The sequence below is a fragment of the Trachypithecus francoisi genome, unplaced genomic scaffold (genome assembly GCF_009764315.1).
Source record: "Trachypithecus francoisi isolate TF-2019V2 unplaced genomic scaffold, Tfra_2.0 Lachesis_group0, whole genome shotgun sequence".
NCBI lineage: Eukaryota > Metazoa > Chordata > Mammalia > Primates > Cercopithecidae > Trachypithecus > Trachypithecus francoisi.
The window spans coordinates 117285841-117312612 of NW_022681453.1; the positions used below are offsets into that span (position 1 = coordinate 117285841).

At 40.1% G+C, this 26772-nt stretch overlaps 1 long non-coding RNA gene across 1 annotated transcript; it reads right to left on the reverse strand.

The window, feature by feature from the left end:
- Positions 1–4606: 4606 nt before the first annotated feature.
- On the reverse strand, positions 4607–24565 carry LOC117083724. The gene is made up of 3 exons (XR_004437192.1): positions 24480–24565; positions 8198–8362; positions 4607–4689 (listed from the first exon to the last, which is right to left on the reverse strand). It is a non-coding gene; the product is annotated as an uncharacterized LOC117083724 (long non-coding RNA).
- Between the last annotated feature and the right edge of the window lie 2207 nt (positions 24566–26772).

Consider the following 26772-nt stretch of genomic DNA (forward strand, 5'->3'; position numbering starts at 1 on the left):
TTTTTTCTTTAAGTCAGAATCTTGCTCCATTGCCCAGGCTGGAGTGCAGTGGCGCAATCTCGGCTCACTGCAACCTCCATCTCCTGGGTTCAAGCCATTCTCCTGTCTCAGCCTCCCGAGTAGGTGGGACTACAGGCGCCTGCCACCACGCCCCGCTAATTTTTTGTATTTTTAGTCGAGATGGGGGTTTCACCACATTGGCCATGATGGCCTCGATCTCCTGACCTCATGATCCACCTGCCTCAGCCTCCCAAAGCCTCCCAAAGTGTAATGATCCCAAAGTGGCTCATTACATGCATGAACCACTGCACCTGGCCTGTTTAAATGTTATTTTAAGAAATTAATATATTTTTAAGCACTTTAAATCTCTCTATCTCATGCTAAGTTTGGCTTGGTTGATGAGACTACCTCCTAACTTTTAGCTCTGCCATGCCAGGCCCACTTCCAGGTTCTGGTCTCCCCTATCTTCCAGGTTCCAGGGCCTTTACTGGGTCTTTTCTTTTTCTTTTTTTTTTTTTTTGAGATGGAGTCTTGCTCTGTTGCCCAGGCTGGAGTGCAGTGGCGTGATCACTCACTACAACCTCCGCCTCCCGGGTTCAAGTGGTTCTCCAATCTCAGTCTCTTGAGTAGCTGGGATTACAAGCACATGCCACCACGCTCAGCTAATTTTTTTTTTTTTGTATTTTTAGTAGAGACGGGGTTTCACCATCTTGGCCAGGCTGGTCTCAAACTCTTTACCTAAGGTGATCCACCTGACTTGGCCTCCCAAAGTGCTGGGATTACAGGCATGAGCCACAATGCTTGGCCTAGGTCTTTTCTTGCAACCCCAGATTTACCCCTAGCACTAGAAAGCTTCTTACTTTAAAAAGAGCATGATAGAACCCAAGAGAGGACATGCCATATCTCTTAGTTCTCTGAACTGGAATCAGGTGATAGAATCTCCTTGCCCCTTCGGCTCATCCATCCTGATACGAGAATAAAGAGTTAGAGGACATACCTTTGAAAAAGAGAATTAGAAGTTTAGGCAACATGGCAAAACCCCATCTCTACAAAAAATACAAAAATTAGCCAGGCGTGGTGGTGTGCTTCTGTGGTCTCAGCTACTCAACAGGTTGAAGTGGGGGGACCTCCTGAGTCTGGGATGTCAAAGCTGCAGTGAGCCTTGATGGTGACACTGAACTGCAGCCTGGTGACAGAGTGAGACCCTGCCTCAAAAAAAAAAAAAAGATGGGGTTGCGGGAGAGAGAAAGAATTAGAGGGAAATGAAGACGTTCTACTTGATCTAATCCAGCTTGGAGGTGCAATAAGCAAAGAGGTGGTGATGCACACCAAGTGTTAGTGGGATACCAATGGACCAAGAGAATAAATATGAGGGGATAAGTTTCTGTTCAATGTGGACAAAATCAGTTCTAAACCCAGACTTTATTGGGAGGAGCTCTAACTATACCATTGACAGTCCTGCTGCCATTTCTTGAGATGCACATCCTAAGATGTCCTCAGGGATGTTGAATACAGAGTTCAGAAGACTGTCAGACTGAGACCAACATCTTAATAACCTTAACTGCTTTGGCAGTAAGAATGCAAACTTTAAGACATACCACTTCCGCTTTCCTGGGAGCCAAATTGGAATCAGGAAAAAGAACCTTCTTATTCTCTGTGCCAGGATCACTCCTCTTACAGTAATGGAGATTAACTTGGCCAGGGACACATTGTGAAGGAACAAATTTTACCCAATTGATTGCAGTGAATCGCCTCTGTATTTCTGAAGCTCCATGTGCATGACTCTGCCATCACCTTCATCATTCCTGCCCTCTCATTTCCTGTTGACTTGCCTTTCTTCTTTCCTTGGCCATGAACTCTTTGAGGGCAGGCACCATGTTCAACTTAACCCTATACAATGCCTGGCCCAAGGCAGGCACACATACATACTTATTAAATGGAAGGTTTGATGGGTAAAAATGAAAGGAAGTGAGAAAAATTGTTTCCTAAAATCCAAATTGTGAGTAGGCAGGTGTCTTTGCTACACAAATACTTACTTTTAAAACCATCTCCCTCTTCAATTTAAGAACAGATTCTCCTTCGTTTAGAAAGCCTGTTCAAGGACTCTATTAAGCCTAACTATGCAGCTGTTAGTCTTCTGCAGGTTAGTTTGAAGGGCTGTATGAGACAGGCCTAATTTATAAGGGCTGACCCCATTCATCAGACTGAGTGGTCCAAGGAAGAAGAAAACCAGTGGAGAGCTAGCCAGATTAGAAGATCACAGCATAATGTAACAGAAAACCATAGAATTAGATACAGACAGACGAGTGTCTGACTGAGTTTGTTAAAGGTTTTCATGCCTTTCTCCCCCTCTAGGCTGTCAGATTCTTTGGGCAAGGACTGAGTCATCTCTGCATTCTCAGCACCTGGTGCAATTTAAGCAGAAATATCTTGAAGATTTTTCGTGTCTTCAGGGAGATTAGGAATGGGAATGGAATGGGAACGCTAATGCAGGAAGGATGAGAAGGTGGGGTTCTTTCCCAAATGGCCCCTGGCAATGAGGTAAGTGAGGAGGAAAATGGGAGGGAAAAACTTTCATTTAGCACTAACTGTATGCCAGACACTGTATAATATTTTACATATATTACAGAAGGTGATTGTTTCCAAAATTTCTGAGACTTAACTTGTACAAAATCAACAATATTTTTGAAGTTTGGGTATCTTAACTCTAAAGAGCAAAACAATAAGGCTGAGTGTGGTGGCTTATGCCTGTAATCCCAGCACACTGGGAGGCTGAGTGGGAGGGTGGCTTGAGCCCAGTAGTTTGAGACTAGTTCGGGCAACATAGTGAGATTCTGTCTCTACAAAAAATTTTAAAAATCAGCTGGTATGGTGGTGCATGCCTGTAGTCCCAGCTACTCAGGTGGCTGAGGTGGGAGGATCACTTGAGCCCGTGAGGGTCGAGGCTCCAGTGATCTGTGATCACATCACTGCACTCCAACCTGGGTGACAAGAGTGAGACCTTGTCTCAATAAATAAATAAATAAATAAAGATAGAAAAATAATTTTCCAGGGCAAAAGATGCAGTAACAAATACATTTGAAAAAAGTTGTGTTTTAAAAGACTATTTTATTTTATATAAATACATCTTCAAAATTAGTTGAAGAAGGTAGCATGTATCCATCATTATTTTGCATAGATTAAAAACATCTGGGTGTGTCTGAAAATGGAAAAAACATAGCATGCTATGTAAAACCCTAAATCTTTAGACATGTAAGCATGAATACAAAAATAATACATTCTATTTCGTCTTTCTCCTGATGAAAATTGGAACTTCCATGCTCACTCATTACCTTAAAATTGGTGAGATAATACTATACAATTTTTATTGTTTGAGAATGCTTGTTGATCTGTGGCAAATTCTCTCATCCTTGGGAGTTGATGTAATCACATCTGTAAAACCAAAGCAGAGGATGATGCATTAGCTCTTTTGAGAAGATTTCTCAATGCCATCTGTTTGCTCTGTCAGAGCCTTTCCTTTCCAAACTTCCTCCTTAGCCTGTGCATCTGGAGTGTCTCTATGAAGTCTATGAGGTCTTCATCTAGCCTAACACCCAGGCTAAGGTGTCACCCTGTGACCCAGCCTGGTGGAGCCATTTTGGCCCATCCATCTGAGTTCCTTCCCCTCTATCCATGAGCTATGGTGATATCACTCTTCAGCCACGTGAAGTCCAGTAGATCACACATTCACACTATTCCCCCTGGAAGCCTCCTCTGTTGAACTCCCCAGTAAGCATTCCCTTAAGCCAAAGCTTGATCCAGAGCAAAGCCTTAACTCTCTTCAATTCTATCAAGAATGAGAGAGGTGAGGAAGCTACAGAAGAAAAGTTCAAAGCTAGCAGATGTTGGTTCATAAGGTTTAAGGAAAGGAGCCATCTCCATAACATAAAAGTGCAAGATGAAGCAGCAAGTGCTCCTGTAGAAGCTGCAGTGAGTTATCCAGAAGATCTACCTGAGATAATTGATCAAGGTGGCTACATAAAACCACAGATTTTTAATGGAGATGAAACAGTCTTCTATTGGAACAAGACTTTCATAGCTAGAGAAGATAAGTCAATGCCTGGCTTCAAAGCTTCAAAGGACAGGCTGACTCTTGCTAGGGGCTAAAGCAGCTGGTGACCTTAAGTTGAAGCCAATGCTCTTTTTCCATTCCAAACATCCTAAAGCTCTTAAGGTTTATGCTAAACCTACTCTGCCTGTGCTTCATAAATGGGAAAACAAAGCCTGAATGACAGCACATCTGTTTGTAGCATAGTTTACTGAATATTTTAAGCCTATTGTTGAGATCTACTGCTGAGAGAAAAAAAGATTTCATTGTTGTGGTGATCTGGAACCAAACCCACAATATTTTTGAAGTATGCCCATATACTCCTTTTCTTCTATCTAGTTTTGAACCAATTGGTTCAAAATTGAACCAATCAGGCAGCTGTCCAACATATCAGCTTTTTTGCTGGTATAGATTAGGTTGGTGAATGTGATTTGGTGCAGGAAGAATTAACTTCCTATGCTGCACCCAGAATCTGACAGACTTACCCACCTGTCATAAGCCCAGCTGGACAACCACCACCCTTCTCATATGGAGCCTCTTATTGCAAAGCTTACAGCACACAATTAGAACAGAGTGTTTCCTTTCTGTGAGCAGTCGACTCCCTAGAGGAAGGAGAGAGAGAAGACTGAGCTACTTTTGCCTAGTTCCTTTCCTAAAGTCACCAATAAGATCAGCTACTCTTATTGGAGAGGAACCATTGAAGGAGCAGATAAACAGTAGAGCTTCACTCTCACTGACCACCATGGAAGGAAATATCAGAGTAGGGAATACCCATTGTCCTCCTATGGAAACCTAAAAACAGCCACATGGAAAAGTGATGAGAAATGTAAATTGGATTTTGTGGACTCCAGCTGGACACACTTTTGCATTCCTAGTACTGATTTTTTTAAAGTATCAGATTGTCTTGTATCTTGAGGAAAATGTGGTATGTGTTTTTATGTGTATACACACACACATTCCTTCTGACCATGACATTGTAGATGGATGTATACAAAAGCAATTTTAGTCTGTAAAGTAATTTTGTGGAACCTCAAAACTTCCCTCTCAAGCCTGCAGACACCCTGTGTAATTTGGCTTTTCTGATAGAGGCTGCCTAAGAAAAAGCCTTGCTTTTCCCTCTGCTCTGGGGCCTTTGCCTGGTACTTATGATTTTGGCTCTCTCCATTGGTTGTGAGCTGATACAGCTTTATATAGTCTGGTCAACAGGCTACATGGGGTTGGGGTGCGGTGGGGGTGTTCTGCAGTGTGACTTTACAAGGTATTTTTTTAGTGCATATCCTCTCAGATCTCATTTAGGAAAAGTGGAAATATTCTGCCCTTTTCAATATGCTCTCATCCTCCCTGCTACAGTAGTCTAGGCCTGGGGAGCTATGAACTGTGTGGATGGGCTGGTTTCCAGACTTAGGTCTTAGCTCTGTTTCCATTACAGTGAAGCTGCTCAACAACTGGATGTCCCTTTGGAACAATAAAAGGGTTATCGCTATTTCCATAGATCCTCAGTTTAGTGTGAAAAAAAAATACTCTAGTTATTCTTGATGTGTACTATAGTTTGGCTGTTTGTCCTCTCCAAATCTCATGTTGAAATTTGATCCTCAATGTTGGAAATGGGGCCTAATGGGAGGAATTTGGGTCATGGGGTCAGATTACTCAGGAACAGATTAACACCCTCCCTCAGGGTGGAGGTGGAGGTTAGGGTGAGGAGTGAGTTCTCTATTAGTTCCCAAGGTAGCTGGTTGATAAAAAGAGCCTGGCACCTCTCCTCTCTCTCTTGCTTCCTCTCTCGGCATGTGATGTCTGCCCAAACTAGCTCCCCTTTACCTTCTGCCATAAGTGGAAGCAGCCTGAGGCTCTCATCAGATGCCTAATCTTTAACTTTTCCGGACATCAGAATTATGAGCCAAATCATCTCAATTATAAGCCTTTTTTTCTTACCCAGTATCAGGCATTCCTTTATAGCAGTGCAAAATGGACTAAGAAAATATATTTTTATACATCAATGTCTCCTGGTCCATTATTATTTGTTAAACTTACTAGATGGCAAAAATATCAATTATTTGCTGATTTGGACATGAAATAAGAATTTGGATTCTGTGGAATTTCTCCAGTGGAAGTTGGGTCAAGATCGCAGCCTCCTTTTCAGGCTGAGAAAAAGTTCAGTATTATTGGTATGCAAAAGGCAAAGGAAGCAGGGGCTGAGGCTTACAGTGTGCCAGATGCCACCATAACTGCTTCACTGGCCTCATTACAAAAGTATCTATAATCTTTTCTGGGTCTAATGGGACTATAGTTTCTAAAGCTTTGGGGTTCAATTAAAACCAAAATGGGAATGTACTTTAGATTTCATGGTTAGAGCCTTTCTGATTGATCATATCAGATTGTTACTACCTCGTGAAGATTTTATCATTTTAATTTGTTGAATATGACTGGATTGCATACTGAAATTCAGTAGTTGTTGAATACAGTAAGTAGTTGTCGAATACAAGTAGTTGTGTTCAACAACTACTTACTGAGTGCCCATCATGAGCCAGGCTCTACGCTGGGCCTTGAGGATTAATATATCCTCAAACAGTTGAATGAAGACAAAGATATTCTGGCAAATCTTTGCAGTTTAAATAAGCATTATAAAGTGGATTACTAGAAACAGTGGAAGGATAGAAGAGATATGTAAGACTGCCTGGGTGAGACATGAGTAACTTCAGCTGAACTTGAAGAATGAAGGGTATTTTTCAAGAGAATATATAGGAGATAGGCCTTCCAGGCAAAGCAGAAAGGCACTGATGTCTTATATAACATGGCATGTTTGGACAACTTCAAAAAGTTTAGTATCATTGGCATGCAAAGCTAAAGGAAGCCAGGGCTGAGGTTTATAGTGTGCCAGATACCATTCTAACTGCTAAATATTTATTATCTCATTTAATTTCTACAACACTATGAGGGTGGTACTATTTGCCCCATTTTATAAAGGAGCAAACTGAGCCTTAGAGGGTTATATAACTTGTTCAAGGTTAGTAGTAGACGGTAGAAATGAGATTTGACCCTCCTGAAGAAGTGACATTATTAATTGCTATGCAAAACTGCTTCCCCAATATTTGTCTTCTTACTCCAGTTCACAGAAAAACTTTTCTGGTTTTTGCTCTCATCAAGTAGCTGCCAAAGTACTCGTTTTTAATCAAGATATTTTTATCCGCAAGGTCAGCAAAGATAATGTGTGGAATGCAGCCATTGAACTATATCATCATTCCTTGGCTGAAAGGAATGTGGATCAGACACTATTTCTCCAAATACAACAATTGCTGAATGGCAAACTATTTCAAGTTCAAATCAGAAGTTTGAACTTGAAATAATTATTATCAGCTAATCAAATTGCAGCTCCACCAAAATCTGGGCTTCAGCAGACTTTGAGCTGTAGAGGGAGTTTTGGAGAAAGTCACGTATTTGAAATTAGAGGAGTCCATATGTTTGTGAAAAAGCATTAGAAAAACAGATGCCTTTATCAGTTTCATGGCCCTGCCTCTTGTGAGTCTCTTTTCATTCCCCAAGCACCCTAATCTGTGGGTGAAGAGCCAGCCTGGGATAATGGAAATCCCAGTGAACCTGTAGCTTAAGATCTCAAGTTTGGTCATGTAGGACACTGTAGAAACTTGAGCATGAAGGTTTCTCTTTTTAATTTCCTTCCCTGTGTAGACAAGGAATTAAAAGTTCCGTTTTGAGGGCCAAAATTCCAGAGCTTAAACCCTAGCTTTGCCAATCCCCAAATGTGAGGCCTTGGACAAGATACTTCTTGTGCGTTGGTTTTCACATCTGTAAACTAGGGAGAGTTGTAGTACCTACCACATGGGGCTGTTGGGGTGAGTAACTGAGAAAATTCATTGGAGAAGCTTGGAATAGCATCCAGCACAAAGTAAGAATGCAATAAATGTTAACTTTTATTATTGTTGTTTTCTTCTAGTTCTTGACTTCTCTGCCCCATTCAAGGCTAAGTGTTCCCTTAGCCCTACAGAAAGCTAGAATAAAATCATTTATCTTCCTCTTTAATTTTTTTTCTACTTAAGGAAGACCAGTGTAAACATCTGTGCATTATAGTACAGTGTAGGTATGAAGGAGCCAGACCTGTAGCCCTGGTGCAACACGTTTGGCATTCAGTGTGCTTTGTAGACTGCAGCTCCTCACAATGGGCAAGAATCCATTTAGTTCCAGATCAACAATGGTAGCTTTACTTCCTTTTTGCTCTCTGATGGGAATTGCTATCTTTTTGCCGTAACCAGGCATTATGATCTGTGTATAATGGAAAAACAAATATTGATGAACTTTTTATTTATTTCTTTTAATGAGGGGAAGCTTACTATTTTAAGTTGAAAAATTCTACTGGAAATAAATCATTGCTATGGAAACCATGCCCAATCAGCACTGAAGTGTGGTTGCTATATATGTTCTTTGAATGTACATGCTATCAGCATTACATTCTGGTACATATTTGGCTTTCAATTCTGTTTTCATAGTGTTAGACTAGAGCCCATCAGCTGACTGCTTCTCTGTTCAGTCTTTCAGGATTCCTTGCTATCTTTGGGATGCTAAATCATGTAGAAACCACAAAAATCCTGTGATTAGTTCTGGCTCTGCTACTTCTGTCCTGGGGCAGGTTTCCAGTCTTTCTGATCCAGTAAAATTATCTATACATTCTTTGAACTATAAAAATAAAAACAATATCTCAGAAGGTTTGGGTGAAGATCAAATAAAGTGATAATATGAGTAAGTACTTAATACATTCTAAAATGCTATATAAAGGTAAAACAGTTTTGCTTCCAGAAAAGCTACATACTGCATAAGTTACACATCTCAAATAATCTTTGGAGTTTCTGTTTTTTTCCTTACAGTTGGGTTATGAGAGGTATGATGATGTAGGAGATAAATGCAGACCTGCTGTGGTAAGAATCCCAGCAACATTACTCACTGTTTATGTATGTAACCTTGGTCAGGTTACTTAACCTTTCTAAGCTTCACTTTCTTTATCTTTAAAATGAAAATAATAAAATTCATATTCAGGATTATTTAGTAGATTAGAAAAAATTATATGTTAAACACAGTGCTTGGCAGATAGATAACCACTTAAAAGATGGTACTTACTGCTGGAAATAATGATGCTGTGCCCAAACTGACAACATCAAACAGATTCCAAACTACTCAGCAATTCAGAACTGTTTTATACCAAAGAGAATACCATTTGTCAACACCTGAAAATTTTTATTTATTCTAGAAGAGCATTCACTTAGAAATAACAACTACTCATAGATTCTGCAACATTTACTGAGTATCTACTAAGTGCACAGAAAGATGAATAGAATGGCAAAGTTCTTATCCTCCATGGTTCTATAACTTGTGGAAGTATAATAAATTTGCACACAAGTAACTGCAATGCCTGTGGTAACTCACTAATAATATTCATGTATCAAGTAATTTGAATGAATATAATAGAATGATCAAGAATGCAAAAATGAATTCTTTCCAGCAGAATTTCTTGCACAAGAGTCTACGAAAACTCAGAATGAGAGAAACAGGTGCCACAACTCCTAGATATGGAGACATGTATTAGTCCATTCTTATACTGCTGATAAAGACATACCCAAGATTGGGTAATTTACAAAAGAAAAGAAGTTTAATGGACTTACAGTTCCACGTGGCTGGGGAGGCCTCACAATCATGGTGGAAAACAAGGAAAACCAAGTCACTTCTTACATGGATGGCAGCAGGCAAAGAAAGAGCTTGTGCAGGGTAACTCCTCTTTATAAAACCATCAGATCTTGTGAGACTTATTCACTGTTATGGGAACAGTACAGGAAAGACTTGCCCCAATGATTCAGTTACCTCCCACCAGGTCCCTCACACAACATATGGGAATTCAAGATGAGATTTGGGTGGGGACACAGACAAACCACATCAAGACAGCAGTGATATATCTGTCCCTGCAAAGCTTTGCAGAGTCTCTGACTGACCATAAGATGGAAAGTCAAATTGGAGGAGAGAATGCTAATTATTATACAGGATGACTTTGGACCTTACCTCAGCCTGATAATTACCATCAGTACTAGTATAGTCGCCAAAACATTCAATCTGAAGAGAAGTTGAAAATATATGGTCTCTTTGAGCCAAAATTGACCCTCGATGAAGAGAAGAAGTTGGTCTAACCTGAAACAGAACTATCAGTAATTCAATCAAGGAATGCTAAGTCAGAGCCCAGAAAGAGGGAGCATCTCATATTCAGTTGTAGAGATTATTCAGCTTGGCTTATTTGGTAATTTAAATGTAGTCATACCTTAGCTGTAATGCACATAAATAGCACTTTGGTCATGGATCAAAAGTGATTAATTTTAATAAATTTCTGAAGCAATACAAAAACTACATGTACTCATTTTCATCTTTACACACACATGTTCACACACACACATATGCATACACACACACAAGTGGACCCTGGATTAGGATGCTTTCATAACTCAGTGAATTATTCTCCTCCCACCAGTAGGGTGAAATGGCTATTTTCTTTTCTTTCTTTCTCTTCCCTCCACATTCTTTCCCTTCTTTTCCCTTTTTTGTTCTTTTCTCCACCCCCAACTCCCTCCCTTCTTTTAAACCTTTTTTTCCTGTCCCTGATTTTAAGGACAGTGGGATGCCAGTGGAAGGGCAAATCAGTCATTTAGAACTGGCAAATCTCTCAGACTGTTATGCCATAGCCTTATTTGGAATTTTCAGGACAGAGTTAACAATGCGTGCCTCCAGATGGATGGTGGGTCTAAATCTTGCCTCAGACTTCCTTTGTGGGAGGCATTTGAGCGTTTATTGAGCCTTTCTAGAAGGAAATGCCTTGAAGAGTGAGATGATGCAGTAAAGAGTCTATAGTGCACTCCAGAGGGGATATGTGGAGGCATATTTAGAATAGTTCTCTTTTCCATAAAGAAATTGAATGAGAATGAACCTTTTCCCTGAGCAAAGTGAATGCAGAATCATAGAAACTCCATGAGTATCTATTGAGTGAATAAATTGGCCAATGAGGAAAAAGAAAAAGAGTTTATGAAGGTAAAACACGGAGAATGAGGGAGTAAGATTATCTAAAGAGCCACAATAACCTATATCTGCTTACATTTTCCCCCTCCAATTATAGCTTCTAGTGTTCCTTTCAGCATGGTCTTCCTGTGCTGCACCTTCTCAGTCAGAACTCTACATTCTCTCTCTCTCTCTCTCTCTCTCTCTCTCTCTCACACACACACACACACACACCACACACACATGCTCCAATGATTCCTACTGACCTGTACCTATAATCACCATTACTGAACCTAGGTAGACCCCATTCCCTATAGATATGTTTAATGCCAGCTCTCCAACATTAGAGACCCAACTATCAACCATGGCATTCCAACAACATTGGCCACCTTACTTTGGTTTGCCTGTGTGAAAGTCTTTGGGTCCTGATGTTCCCATTCAGACGGTCTTATGTAAAGATCAAGGTCTCATGGGAAAATTGTGGAGACTTATCACAACTCCCATCCACATCTCAGAGACCTTCTGTCTGGAGCTGTTGCACTAACTTGATCTGCTGAACTGAAGGGAAGTGTTGTTCCTTTGTGTGAAGTATCCCAAAAGAATAGGTTTTCAAACTGGAGTGAGTCAAAATACAGAGAATGTAGACGAGGGGTGTCAAAAAGGGAAGTCAGAGCACTTATCAAACACTTCCATTCATGGAGAGCTCTAGCCCCATCTTGGACAGACTTCTTGTCCTTTGGCTTTTCATTTTAGACATACAGCTCTGGGCTGCCTGTCAAGAGCTGAAGGAGCTCAGAGCAACAATGTAATCTGTAATGATGAAATCTTATGTCCAGCCATTCACTTCTGCCCACAGCAGAAATCTTAGCCTCAGGTATAACACTCAAAAACAACTGTGCTCTTTTCAGGTTTATACTAGACATTTTCTTGGTTCATTATTGTCTATATGTTGAATAAAATGAAAGGAAAATGCTCACTTAAATTATTTCTTTGGGATCACATTACAAAATGACATCCTTTTAATACTTTAGGGCCAAATAAACAAAGCAACGCCAACACCAACAAAAACCAAACAACAAAAAAGAAAGTAAAAGCTTTATGCTCAGTAGTGGTCATTTGAGTCAGGAGGTCATAGATCTGCAGCAAGCTGGATGAAAAGATAAGAAGCAGACTGGAGAAGAATGTAACTAATTGGTGTAGTGTGACTTCTCCGTATGATGGGTGCTAGAGTTTTGAGAGCTGATGAGACCCTATTTCTAGCCTAGGGTATAAAAAGCAGTGAGCCAGTGGACTGGAAACTGATTCCATTAACTACCAGACCTCAGACACCGAGGAACTTCATCCACTCTTTCATGTGTATCCTTAATACTGGCAGTGTGCTGGTCTGTGAAAGAGTGCTTTCTCTGAGTCTTAGCTGTCTTTCTTGTCCAGTCTTCTAATCCCACTCCAACCTTTATGGACTGGTCTAGCTGAGAACAAGACAGATCTGGGTTTAAATTCTGGCTCTGCCAGTTGATGATCTATGATCATGGGCAAATTATTTCACCTTCTGATCTTAGGTTTCTCATCTGTAAAGCAGTACTTATTTCAAAGAGTGTTTTCCTGAGCATTCAATGATATAACACAAATGAACTTTCTGGGACACTGAAACAAGTAGATACTCAATAACTTAATTCTCTTCCCACCTCTTTCACAGGGAACCAGAATGAACTTTCTGGGACACTGAAACAAGTAGATACTCAATAACTTAATTCTCTTCCCATCTCTTTCACAGGGAACCAGGTAAAATGTCCCTGAGCCTCATCTATGGTAATAATACCTTTATTATTGATTCTAGGATATGCTTTTGGCATTTTAACATCTTGCCATTAGCAGCATCTTACTGTCTTGGATAGTCACAGGGCAGTTGTGACATGGCTGTTGTTGCTTGCATAGGTGTGAACTTATTGTTATTCCTGAAGGCATGACTGGACCTATAGCTCTTCTGACCATTTAAGAAGAATTTGAGGAAGAGATGTACATCCTGGTTTTGAGTGTACAATTTTCCACAACTTCTGATAAGACAAAAACAATGTCCTAGCATCAAAACATGCAAAATATGCATAAGCAGTATGAAAGAAAATATCAGAGACAATAGTGGAGCCCTTCTTTTTTTTCAAGGAAAATGGATATCTTTAATATTTAGCATTCTATCTATGAACATGGCATGAATTTTATTTATTAAATGTATCTCCCACTTATAAGTGAGAATATGTGGTGTTTGGTTTTCTGTCCTTGTGTTAGTTTGCCGAGAATGATGGTTTCCAGCATCATCCATGTCCCTGCGAAGGACACGAACTCAACCTTTTTCATGGCTGTATAGTATTCCATGGTGTGTATATGTCATATTTTCTTTAAAGAACAGAAAAATCACCAATGCACTTGATGGCCCAGAGGACAATATCAAGTGCAAGAACCTGGGCATCTTTGGACAACTCAACAGAAAAGTAATTCAGAAGAGTCAGACTCTGAAAGTGAAGAGGTTTTCAGAAAACCTTCACTAATTTATTTTGCTATATTTTCCCTTTAGTATACACACAAAATGATATGTAATGAAAAGCTGTGTCTATATAAGTTTAAAAGAGCTCTTTTGAGATAAACACAACAAAAAGCTAAGTGATAAGAGAATATTGTATCAAAATTTAATTGGGAATATTTTTCTATCTTAATGGTATATAAAAGAATGATTCAGCTTATAACTACTGGCATCTCAGAGTCAATAAACTATGGTAAAAGTGTATTGTGGTATTTTTATAAGAAATAAATGAGACTGTATATGTGAGAACAGCTGGCATGCAATAGTCATCCAACACATATTAATTGAATCTCATTCTAAATTGGTAGTCATAGACTCTTAGATTTAGAAGTGACCTCAAAATGATTTTCCTGGAAAGATCTCTACAATGGACACTAGAAAACATTGATGAAAGAAATTGAAGAGGACACAAAGAAATAGAAAGATATTCCATGTCTATGAATTGAAAGAATCAGTATTAAAATGTCCATACTACCAAAAGCAATCTACAGATTCAAAGAATCAAAATACCAATGACATTCTTAACAGAAATAGAGAAAACAATCCCGAAATTTATATGGAACCACAAAACACCCAGAAGAGCCCAAGCTTTCCTGAGTAAAAATAGCATAACTAGAGGAATCACATTACTTGACTTCAAATTATGCTACAGAGCTATAGTAACCAAAATAACATGGTACTGGCATAAAAACAGACACATAGACCAATGAAACAGAACAGAGAACCCAGAAACAAATTCACACACCTACAGTGACCTCGTTTTCAACAAAGGGTCCAAGAACATACACTGAGGAAAGGACAGTCTCTTCAATAAATGAGTTGGGAAAACTGGATATCCATACACAAAGGAATGAAACTAGGCCCCTACCTCTCTCCATATAAAAAATCACATAAAAATGGATTAAAGACTTAAATCTAAGACCTGAGACTATGGAACTACTGAAAAAATTAAGGAAACTCTCTGAGACACTGGACTGGGCAAAGATTTCTTGAGCAATATCCCACAAGCACAGAAAACCAAGGCAAACATGGACACACACACACACACACACACACACATACAAGCTTCTGCACAGCAAAGGACACAATCAATGAAGTGAAGAGCCAACTCATGGAAGGGGAGAAGATATTTGCAAACTACCCATATGACAAGGGATTAATAACCACAATATATAAGGAACTCAAACAACTCTATAGGAAAAAATCTAACAATCTGATTTAAAAATGCGCCAAAGTTCTGAACAGACATTTCTCAAAAGAAGACATATGAATGGAAAGCAGATATATGAAAAGGTGCTCAACATCATTATCAGAGAAATACAAATCAAAACTACAATGAGATATCATCTCAACTCAGTTAAAATGGCTTTTATCCAAAAGACAAGCAATAATAAATGCTGGTGAGGATTTGGAGAAATTGGTGGGAATGTAAATAGTACAACCAGTACGGAGAACAGTTTGAAGGTTCCTCAAAAAACTGAAAATAGAGCTATGATACGATCCAGCAATCCCACTGATAGGTATACACCCAGAAGAAAGGAAATCTATATATCAGATAGATATGTGCACTCTCCTGTTTACTGCAGCACTATTCACAATAGCCGAGATTTGGAAGCAACCTGTGTGTCCCGCAACAGATGAATGGATAAAGAAAACGTGGTACTTATAAACAATGGAGTACTATTCAGCTGTAAAAATGAATGAGATCTTGTCATGTGTAACAACATGGATGGAATTGGCGGTCGTTATGTTAAGTAAAATAAGCCAAGCACAGAAAGACAAATTTGCATGCTCTCACTTATTTGTGGGAGCTAAAAATTTAAAAATTGAACTCATGGAAACAGAGAATAGAATGATGGTTATCAGGGGCTGCGAAGAGTAGTGGAGGGGTGAGGGGAAGGGGAAGTGGGAACGGGTAATGGATACAAAAATATAGTTAGAAAGAATGAATAGGCCGGGCGCGGTGGCTCAAGCCTGTAATCCCAGCACTTTGGGAGGCCGAGACGGGCGGATCACGAGGTCAGGAGATCGAGACCATCCTGGCTAACCTGGTGAAACCCCGTCTCTACTAAAAAAATACAAAAAAAAAACTAGCCGGGCGAGGTGGCAGGCGCCTGTAGTCCCAGCTACTCGGGAGGCTGAGGCAGGAGAATGGCGTAAACCCGGGAGGCGGAGCTTGCAGTGAGCTGAGATCCGGCCACTGCACTCCAGCCTGGGCGACAGAGCCAGACTCTGTCTCAAAAAAATAAAAATAAAAAATAAAATAAAAAAAATAAAAAAAAAAAGAAAGAATGAATAAAACCTAGTATTTGATAGCACAACATAGTGACTATCATCAATAACAGTTTAATTTTACATTTTAAAGTAACTAAAAGAATATTGCCAGGTGCAGTGGCTCACACCTGTAATCCTAGCACTTTGGGAGACCAAGGGAGGAGGATTGCTTTAACTCAGGAGTTTGAGACCAGTCTGGGCAACATAGTGAGACCCCCATCTCTATTTAAAGTAACTAAAAGAGTATCATTGGATTGTTTGTATTCACAAATGATATATGCTTGAGGTGATGACCATTTACCCTGACATGATTATTATGCATTGTGTGCCTGTATCAAAATATGTCTTGTACCCCACAGATACATGCACCTGCAATGTAAAAGTAAAGATAATTTTTTTTTAAAGATGATTTTCCTGGAGTGCTTATATTCTGTGAGTTACTCTGGTGCTAACCATGTCTCTAGGCCACTTTGAGAATTTCTCAGACACAGGTATTACATAATACCAAATACCTGGCCACATTTGCTTGGAGCAGAGCCTGGAGCAGCACCTGAACCAAAAGTCAGTCATGTCTATGCTGGTGCTGACCTGGTGCTAGAGCTCAGCCCAACAGACATGCTCTCCTGGATGGCAACTGTTCCCAAAAGCAGGGAAGCAGAGCCTAAGAAACAAAGTAGCAGAGGAATAAGAAAAGCAGGAAGAAAAAGCAGAAGAGATGGAGGAAACCTGAAAAACCCCAATTCGCTGAAATCTAGTCTGTAGATGGATTTAGTTTGATGCCTTCTTCAATTTCCCATTATTCATGAGCTGTTTACAAGAAAATAAAGATACCTTTTAGCTGGGTATCTATAATTCTCATTTCTTGTCAACTGATTCAATGATCTTTTTTTCTGAAAGCATCTTTATAAGGTCTATAGAGATTGAGTTTACAAGTAATTATAGTGCCTAGGACAAGTCAATAAAATAAATACTCAGAACACTCCCATGTCTGCAATTCACAGCAAGCACAAAGACACTGTACAGATCACAATTCGTTTTCCAGCAAATTGTCTTAGGCAGCAACTCTCTTGCTTACGAATTTTGAGAAATGTTAATTTTCCTTAATGCATGGCATATTTACTATAATTAAAAGCTTGTAGATTTTGTTCTCAGTTAAGTTTCCAAAAGCACAATCTGTATTATGTTGCTATACATTTAACATATGCAATATATTTATAATTAGCCCTATGTATAATTTTTATTTCTAACTCTACATGTTTAATATAATTATATATAATATATACACATCTGAATATAAGGGAGAAGCGAGCTACCCCCACTGAATGATGTCAGCATCAGGCACTGAGCTAGGTATTTTATACTGAATATTTAATTCTTCATCAATGTTGTGGAAAATAGGTGTACCTTTTACAATAACTTTGATTGGTTCCTTAATTTCTGGAAAATTGTTTTCCAGATCTTTTAGATGCCATTTCTAAGGTACAGAATGTTTGTTGTCAGATCCTTAAAGTTGGTAGCATTCAATGTAGCTGTCTTCCACCAGCCAGGAGGTAAGTAAACTGAGGCCAGTGGAGATGTCTTTGAGTTATTATAAGAATTTGCTCGGCTGGGCAGAGTGGCTCACGCCTGTAATTCCAGCACTTCAGGAAGCCGAGGCGGGCGGATCACGAGGTCAGGAGATTGAGACCATCCTAGTTAATATGGTGAAACTCCGTCTCTACTAAAAATACAAAAAAATTAGCCGGGTGTGGTGGTGGGCGCCTGTAGTCCCAGCTACTTGGGAGGTTGAAGCAGGGGAACTGCATGAACCTGGGAGGCTCAGCTTGCAGTGAGCTGGGATTGTGCCACTGCACTCCAGCCTGGGAGACAGACGGTCTCAAAAAAAAATTTTTTTGTTTAATTTTGAGCAAGACTAAATTGGAAACAATTACGTGGAGAAGGAAGGTGCAGTAAATCATCATAAATTCCCACCACCACTCAATTACCTATTTCTCTTGTAATTGGATGCTTTAAAGTGTGTGTTTGTTAAGGCTTTAAACTGGCCTGCTTTTCCTAACCAATTTAAATGTTTTTAAAATAGGAACACAAGATAAGAAAATATATCCAATGCTTTGTTCATTGAAAATTCTTTAAACTTTCAAGTTTTATTTTCCTTACTACATTTTCAAATTTCATGGCCTAATCGTGCATTCATTCCTTTGGAAGTTTGCCTCTCTCATCAATCATTTGAATAGCATTATCCTTGAACACTGACCTGTAATGTCCTTATTAACTGCTTAGTGTATTGTGCTAAGTATTATTGGGGTAGGAGGTGGTAAGGAAGATATTCCAGCATACATAAAAGTATAATACATATTCCTTGCCTTCAGGAAACTTTAGTCAAGTTGGGAATATGTAATCACAGAGGAAAATAGCTATTAATTCAAAGCAGACTTTGATATGGTACATAAAGGCTTAGAGCAATAAATAAGGCCTGTGAGCATACAGAGGAATGGAGAGTTATCAGTCAGAGTCCTGGCAGGAAGCAGATGGCAGATTCAAATTGGGTAATTTGAGGAGAGTTTAATTGTTTAAAAAAGTTATTTACAATGGTGGGTGTTGAGTGGAAGAAAACCAGAGAGAGAGAGTTCAGTATTTGGGGAGTGAGGGAGCCAGTCAATGCTGCTCAGCTTCTGGGTGGAGGGCAGGAGAGGACAGAGAGCAGACCTGGAGGGATAAACAGAACATACTAGCCCTGAAAGAATCAACATAAGCTGAAATGTTGGGGGAAGGCCGTGAGGCAGTAAGAATGGACCTTAGCTTTGAAAGAGTAGAAGTGGAATGTATGGGTGTAGAAGAGAGATGCAGGCACTGCATTCAGAGTGAACACAGGACACGAGGGTTCAGATTGGGAAATATGCTCATTCTGGGGTGACAAAGGGCAAAAAGGGGGATGTAAAATTACAAAATAACTAGGGACCAAATTGCAGAAGCCTTGAATACCAAGCTAAGGAGTTTGTACCTGATCCTGAGAACAGCAGCCAGCAAGCATTTTAAAATCAGTAATGAAGCTGGTATCTTAGGAAAATTAATCTATATTAATACAAGAACTGGTTTAGGGGAAAGAAGTGGAAGTGGCAGAATGTTCAGCTTAGACACAATATCCCAGCATGAGGTAAAGAAGGGCAGTGAGAAGAAAAAGGGGAAGAAACAGACGTGAGACATAGTGAAGGAAGACTCAGTCCTCTTGAATGCTAGGCTGAACAACTCATGCTGGGATGTGCTTCCCTCCCAAACGGTAATCCTGATCAAAATGCACTATAAATAAACTAGGACAAATACTCCTTAGGTTAGACACCCATGGACACAGGGCTGGCTGGAGTGTGAAAACAGCTTGGCCTGGACCCAGAAGATGTGGTTTGAATCACTACTTTGCCACATACAAGCTGGATGTTCTTAAGCAGATTGCCTGGTCCCTCAGCCTCCACTTACATCCCCAAAATGAGACACTAATACCTACCGCACAGGATGGTTGTGATAACTCAGTCAGCAAGATTTGTGGACTGCAAGGGACCACATGGGGGTGGGGGTGGTAGTTAACATTATGTCTGACCCCTCCGGACACCTTGTCTCTCTGGGCAGGGCAAGTGGAAAGGAAGCAGGCTCTTGCCAAGACATTAACTACAGCCCCTACTTCTCTTCCTTGCCAAAGCTGCTGTGTGATCAGGTTTGATTGATTACTATAAGCCTCCGCCTTCCAATTATTCCTCCCCTGCAAGTTATGGCTATACCTTTTATTTGACAAGATTGTATTTATTTATTGTAAAAACCTTGGTGTATTTTCATTCTCCCAGCCCATGACCCCCCCAATTTTTTTCTGTTCTGTTTTCCGGAGCTTGCCACTAATGAGCTGAAGATAATTCCCCCAACCTCCGCCCCCCACCAAGTGCTTGGTACTTTTTGGCCTGAGTATTTAGCAACATGCTGAAATGCAGATTAAAGCAGTCAGCTCATTGAAATAAAATGGATGTGAAATTTGGTTGTTTTTACATTTTTGAGGTTTCTATGCAGAGGCCTCTATGGATGCCCTAATGAAAGTACTGCTTTGATTTTCAGGCAATTTTACATATAATGTTTTCTTCTCTTTAGAGTGTCTGCAGATCTGATAATAGCTGTAAAATAACATGGCCACACTGAGATACAGAGGCTAAGTAACTGATTGGCTAGTCTTACTCACCAGCTACGCTTAAAGTCATGAAGTGCAAGTTCATGCTTTCACAAGTTACAAATGACCTCCTGCCATGGAACTCTGTGGTTGGGGTTGAATAATTGAAATCATTACTTTAATTTCTGTAAGGCCAGGAATCCCCTTTAGTTGATCCCAAAAACTTGGCAATAATTTGGGTGACAGAGTGGTGCAGAAAATAGTAGTTTGTAGTAGAAAATTTGAGTCTCATTGCCCCAATTTTTAAAATTCCTCAATGTTTATAAGTTGATGTAAAACTTCTCATTCAACATCAACTTATAAAAATTAACAAAGCCCAGGCTGGGCGTGGTGGCTCATGCCTGTAATCCCAGCACTTTGGGAGGCCGAAGCGGGTGGATCATGAGGTCAGGAGATCGAGACCATCCTGGTTAACATGGTGAAACCCCGTCTCTACTAAAAAAAAAAAAAAAAAAATTAGCTGGGTATGGTGGTGGGTGCCTGTATGTAGTCCCAGCTACTTGGGAGGCTGAGGCAGGATAATGGCACGAACCCAGGAGGTGGAGCTTGCAGTGAGCCGAGACTGCCTGGGTGACTCTGTCTCAAAAAAAAAAAAAAATTAACAAAGCCCTTGTGAAACCCATTGCACTGTGCTAGATGCTTGAGGAGAAAGGCACAGACTTTTAAGATATGGTTCCTCTTCTCTAAGTACTTACTGGGGACATAATACCCAGGTAATGATGATTAATGATCTTATTCTCTGCTTCGCCTCACTTACTCCATAGTTATACCCCAGACCTGGTCATTTCATGCATCCACTCTTAGACCCACTGATCTCATCTTTCCATGCCATTCCTCGATACTCGAACTCCAAAAATTCTTCAACCTCACTAGGATCTATGCTCCATCCATTCACCATCTCTCACTCCCAAAAATCTTCAGTTCCTTCTAGACTCAGCTTACATTCTGTGGTGCATTATTAAAAACTGCTCACTCATTCACCCTCCAGTACCTCTTCCTTCCTTTCATTCATCATGTATGCTTGGTAAAACCCTGGTTAAATCCAGTTTCCATCCTCTTCTACACCCTGCATCCCCGAAGCTGATTGTGGCTGGAGAAAATCCCCACAATCACACTGACAAATCTCAATTTAAACTCGTGACTAATAACCACAGTGGGCCCATACAGCTGCTGGCAATCTTTCTGCATTGTCCTGATCAATCCATTCAATCCTCTGCTTTCCTACAATCACTGTACATGTTCTTGTCTCTCTTCAACTCTCCAGCACCTCCTCCAACTTTTTACCTTTTCCTAATTCACTGGGTTGTGGTAGTGGTGGTGGGGATGTGGGTAGGGTTGGTAGAGATAGAAGCTCTCAGACGAGACCTTCCCTATTCTCCCAACTCCCACTTCTCTCAATTGACTATCTGTCCATCCATGTCCTGCCTTCTTTCCTGATGTTATGAATGATCTGGCTGGGTTTCTATCTGAAGCCAAACTTTTACACTGTGCACTTGACCCCATCCTTTTTTGCCTATTCACGAACTTATTTCCAGCAATTATCTCTTCTCTTTCCTGCTCAAGAATATTTCTTTTTCTATTGAGTCACTGCCAGCAGCATAGAAACATGCTGAATTACCACCCATCTCACAGAGAAAACCTTCCTTGACCCAACTTTCCCCTGTAGCTACTGCTCCCTTTGTGGCAAATCTCCTTGAACAAGACTTTTAAGCCCACTACTTCCAATTCCTTTCCTCATAATCTTTCATTCTCAAAATTGCTCCCTGAAAACTGCTTTTATCAATATCTCCAGTGACCTCCACATGATCAAATCCAATGGCCAATTCTCAGTCTTTATCTTATTCAATTTATTGGCAGCATTTTACACCATCGCTTACTTCTTCCTTCAAATGCGTTCTCTGCTTGGCTTCTGAGGCATCACCCTCATTTCTCCTCACTGGTTGCTCCATCTCAGTATCTTTTCCTTGTCCTCCTTATCTTCCCAAGCCTGCCCACTGGAGTGCCCCAGGAATCACTCTTTCACTGATTTCTCCAGGATCATAGCTTTAAATTTTATTTATATATTTCATCCTCAAATTCATATTTCAAGCCTAGATTTCACCCCTTGAAGACCAGACTCATATCCAGCTGCCTACTGAGTCTCCACTTGGCTATCTAACAGACATCTCAAAGTCAACGGATGCCAAAATGAACAGAAGATTCTTCCCCTACTCAAAAACTTCTCCTACTACTATCTTCTGAATCTTCTCAGTTGTTCAGACAAAAATCCTTGGAGTCATCCTTGACTCCTTTCTTTCTCCTCACACCACATCAGATAATTTTTGAAATTCCTTCTTCAAAATATGTCCAAACTCTGACTACTTTCCAATACCTCCATTACTACTGTCTCTTCCAAGCTGCCATTATCTCTCACTTCTTATTGCAAAAATCCCTTAACTTTGTTTTTCCTTCTCTCTTTATTCCTCTGAAGTCTATTTTCAACACAGCAGATGGAGTGAACGTTTTTAAAAAAAAAAAAAAAAAAAGCTAAGTGAAATAATGTGACTTTTTTCCTCAAAACCCTCCCATGGCTTCCTGAGTTTCTCAGGTTAAAAATCAAAATCCTCTACATCACCTACTAGATCCTACCTTTCTGTCTTCATCTCCCACCACTCCCTTTCTGGCTCACTCTGCTCAGCCACACTGGTGTCCTTCCTAGAATATGTCAGGCTTGCCTCAGGTCCTTTGCATGGGTTAGATCTTTTACCCTGAGATTTTATCACACAGGTTCCCCATGGCTCATTCCTTCTACTCCAGCGTCCCCTCAGCGAGGCCTTTCTTGACCTTGACCTTGACACAAAATCGTATCCCTCCCACTCTGGCGCTCCCTTTTCTTCTTGCCTTATTTTATTTTTCTTCATAGTACTTATCATTATTTGATTTACTACATCTTGTTTTTTGTTTATTACCCTCTATCCTCACTATACTGTAAGCTCGGTGAGAAGGGATATTTTGTTCACGGCTGTATTTCCAGAACCTTGTACAGTGCCTGGTACAGAGTAGGTACTCAGGAAATATTTGGTGAATGAATGAATGAATGAATAAGTGAATGAATTCAAAAAAATGAACACCTATGGCCTTTACTGCTATTTCAAGAAGATAGAGTATCACAGGCTTCGAGTACAGGTAGAGTATCAGAGAAGGCTTTGATGAGCTGGTAAGTCTTAGGAAAAGGCATTCATGTGAGGAAGCATGTTAAAAAGCTGAAGAAAAAGAAACTCCAACAGCATTTATTGAGCACTTGTTACATGACAAATACTTTGCATTCATTATCTCATATTATCCTCGTAATGACTATAACAGAGAGGTATATTATTTCCATGTGAGAAGTGAGGAAACTATGTTTTAGAGATTTTTTAAAGGTAGCTTTCCCATAAAACCTATAGTTAGCAAGTTGCAAGCCATTCTTGTAATTGAGTTTTAGCTGACTCCAGGCCCGTTTTCTTTCTCTTTTTATATCTTGTCATCATCATCATCATCATTCTTAATATTATTTAAGTCTCTGTACTTTCCACCTGGCATGCTCCTTCCCATGCTACATGAATGGTGACTTTTGTTAGTGCTCAACTCAGTGATACATACATAATATAAATGATAATGTAAATAATAACAAAATGTATTCTCAAATTTTTCTCGTCAGTCTCATGAAGGTTAAGTCTCCTTGAACTTACTTAAATTGGTGGCAGCGTGAGCTTTCAGCATCATCGCCAGCATTACCAAGCCATTTCCCTAGTGTTTCCCTCAGCATGAAACATCTGTCTACTTATTTCTTTGCTGAGCCTGAGTGGAATATTCCATCTCTGAAAAATAAACTTTGTGTTTAAATTGTAATCTTTATTCCTATCTGGCAAATTGGATATATATCCTCAGCAATTGGAAGGAAGTGATGTATCTGCTGCCATCAGCTACAAAGCATTGGATGCCCACTGTGCTATTTATTAGATTTACATGAATTCCAGGTGAATCTGATCCAGTGGCTACAAAAAGTGAGTATTAAATTAATTGTTATTCTATTCTTCCAGAATGCCTGATATGGAAAAAGCAATTGAATCTGAACACGGTCAGAAATTTAAAATTAAGTTTTGTTCACCACTGAAATTCATGAGACTGCCAGAAATGAAAAATTTTTGTTGTTGTTGTTTTCTTACAAAATCCATTGCTTTTGAGAATAAAGTAAAAACATTTATTAGTCAGCTTTGCTGGGGGCAACAAACAACCTTAAAATTTCAGTTACTTACAGCAAAGGTTTACTTTTTACTCACGTTACATGTTAGCTATAGGTCATTGTGGGGTCAACTGTAGGGCTGCTCCATGGATCACATTCATTCCAGGACTCAGCTGGAGGAGCAGCTACTCTATAGAATGAGCCATTCTGGTGGCAAAGGGAAAAAAGTGAGAGAGCTGTTGTCAACAGAGAATGGCCTGAAGACATCTGTTCACAGGTCACATGACCAAGTCTCGTATCAGTGGGGCAGAAATGTGTACCCCTCCCATGATGGGCACTAAAAGTCCAATGGCAATGACTAGAGATGTGTAATTCTTTTACAGGAAGGAAAAGTGAAGCGCTGGGAAGCATAATAAAAATCTACACCACACTCCTTATCCTAGCATAAAACACAGCTGGCCTCGTCTCCCACCATTCTTTATCTTGTCTGTGCTGTGGCCACATCGAATGGTCTCCTTTCTCCCTAAACACATGATCCCACGCTTTCATGTCTGTTTCCTAAGATGGAAGTGCAATTCCCTCATTTTCTGCCAACCAGAGTGGCTCTCTGCCTGCAAGTTCCAGCTCACATTCCACCTACCATATAAAGCCTTTCTCAACTCTTCAGTTGAAATTAAGTGCTCCTCCTTTGGAGAAAATGGGGCAGACTGGCTATATATCCAGCTCTAATTCAATATTGCTTGGTAAGTCTGGTTACATTCTTGGTAAGTTCTTTATTGGTAAGTCTGGATAAAAAGCTACTGAAGGTTGGGAGGCCAAGGCGGGTGGATCACTTGAGGTCAGGAGTTCAAACAGCCTGTGAACGTGGTGAAACCCCTTATCTACTAAAAATACAAAACAATTAGCCAGGTGGTGGTTGTGGCGGGGGCCTGTAATCCAAGCTACTCCAGAGGCTGAGACAGGAGAACTGCTTAAACCCAGGAGGTAGAAGTTGCAGCAAGCTGAGATTGTGCCACTGCACTCCAGCCTGGGCGACAGAACAAGACTCCATCTCAACAACAACAACAACAACAACAACAAAAAAAAAGCTACGGAAGGGCAGAGGCTAGGGATTCTTTTTCCTGCGGCCCCTCTCCAGCCTCCTTGCCTCCTTGGGTTCAGAGTCTTGACCATAACACATGTTTAATAAACTCATTTGAATTACTAAAAACATACATATTCACCATCAGGCTTACCCTTAGTGTGAAATTATAAGTCTTTTCTATAGCAGGCATATGTAGCATACCATGTGGAGAAATCTGTTAGCACTCTTCTTCAGTCACAACAGTCGTGAAGACTATCCTCTTGATTCTGCAATACAGACCCTACCAGTTGTGTGTGTATGTCTGTGTGTAAGATTCCTACCTTCCCACCAATAAAGCATTTTGGATACCATGTTTTCGCAGGAACATTGCTTCCCTTGCCAGTGATAGCTGCTTTAAGAAGTGCTGTTTCTTTTCCTTCATTTTCCCTGCAGCATCATCTCTCATTTGGCATTCTGTGTGAAGCTCTTGTTTATGGCCACACAACAGGAGGGTAACAGAGAGAGTGGGCCACAGGAGCAGAGCTGTGATGCAGTGGAAAGATAGGGAACCTTACAGTCAGCAAATCTGGCTTAGATTTTTGTCTCTCCTCCTTACTAGCTTTGTGGTCTTCAGTGAGCCACTTGGCCCTACTATCCCTTTAATTTTATTTGTTTATAGAAGAAAAAGAGACAAAAAAAAATATAAGAAAGCATACAAGAATGTTGTATGATAGCGAATAGAGTTGAGCACATTGCAAGAGCTCAATATCATCATGACATGCTTTATGCTTAAAAAAGCAGTGCTGGGAAATTTCTTGCTCCATAGTAAATCATTGATGCACTTAGTATCATTACCTAAATGATCTTGATGTGTTGCCAGTATGGAGTGGGCCACTTGATTCCCAATCTGCTTCCTCAGTCTCATCCCATCCGGTTACCCCTGGGCCTTAATTAATCCATAAGTCAAATGGATGTTTCCAACTTAATAATCTCCATCCTGTCTCAGATGGGACAAAAGAAAGATCAAAGATCATGGTAGTGAAAACCAAGGATAATAACCTTACCTTTTTAGTTCTTAGCAATGCCAGACTTCACTGAGAAGTTGGGAAGGAAATTGTAGGTTCATGATCCTCTGGGTCAGTCCCCTTCACTTGGTGTCAAACAATGAGAGGCCATAGATCAGAGAATCAAGCTATCACTTTCAAGAATGCTCTTTTCTTTTTCGTACTCAATAAATATATTGGATTTTATCAAAGAAGCCTGAAAGGTCCTTTGAATAGACATCATATGCAAAATTTTGTTCTTCTCTTCAGATGGGCAGAAGATC